The sequence below is a fragment of the Cariama cristata genome, unplaced genomic scaffold (genome assembly GCF_000690535.1).
Source record: "Cariama cristata isolate BGI_N322 unplaced genomic scaffold, ASM69053v1 scaffold14404, whole genome shotgun sequence".
Lineage (NCBI taxonomy): Eukaryota > Metazoa > Chordata > Aves > Cariamiformes > Cariamidae > Cariama > Cariama cristata.
Window position 1 is genome coordinate 14,120 of NW_009615092.1, and position 1,140 is coordinate 15,259.

The window sequence follows — 1,140 nt, forward strand, 5'->3', positions numbered from 1 at the left end:
AGTATCTGTGTATTTGGAAGCAATTAGACTTCGAAAAAGTCAGTAAACTATTTCTGTCTTTTAAAATGTATATGCTCAAATGTTTACATTGGTGCTTTCTTGTGAGTAGGGAAGTGTTGAATCTCCTACATTTCACCTGCTGATCACCATTTTGAGCGCTTTACAAATGTCTCATAAAGACACTTCCTCTTCCAGCTGCTGCGTTAGCTGGGCCAGCTTCAAAACTGCATATCCTCTACAGAGGCTTTGTCTTGCTGAGGGTAGAGAGGGGACAAGTTATGGTGTTCCTCCCTTAGCTTTCTCTCTGCAAGGAGGCACACTCAGCAGGCACCATTGCTCATAAGGACAGCACAGCCTTCTTGACCCCTGAGCATCGAACAGGAGCAAGAGCTCTTTGCATATGCTGGGCCTCTCTGTCCCTTGGAGACACTTTTGCTTTATCTGGAGGTGAGCTGTGTGGAGAAAGAAAAACCAGACTTCTTAGTAGGAACGGTTCCTTTGAAAAGGTGGGAAAAATAGTATTCACAGCAGTAAGTCTCTTTTGTGATTTAGTGAGAAAGCCACAGGCCCTGTTTTAATCCATTTCCAATAGAGTAGAGCTTATATGACACTTCGCTTTTTCATTCAAGTAATGCAGTTTGCTGTCTGCTTACTGCTGAACTCTTATGAGAAGATGCTGCTTACTGCAGACTGATGAATCTTCCTTCAGCTGAGGGTCTTAAATAAAATAATAAAATTTTAGAACTGCTTTAAAACTGCAGTCAAAATACCGGTTGCACCTATTTTTATCTGGCAGTCTCCTTGGAGATGTTGTCCTTTAGGGCTTTAGGATATCCAGCAACTCTGTAATTGGAAAATGTTTTGCCAGTTAGCCCAAAATGGAGCTCGACATTACAGGTTTTGAGGACAGCCTCTGTGATTTGTGAGGCATCATGCTGTTTCGGTTGAAGTCAGCAGCCAACAGTAGCTCCCTGAAAAGAACAAAGGGCTCATCAATCAGATTATGCTCTGCAATGACACTTCTTCAGTGTACATCCAATTTGGAGGGTGAAATTTTAATTTACCCAGAACAAGGCAATCCCTAGTGCCTTACACCTGGTCTCTGTCAAAGCACAGGTCCCACCAAAGGAGTATGCAGCT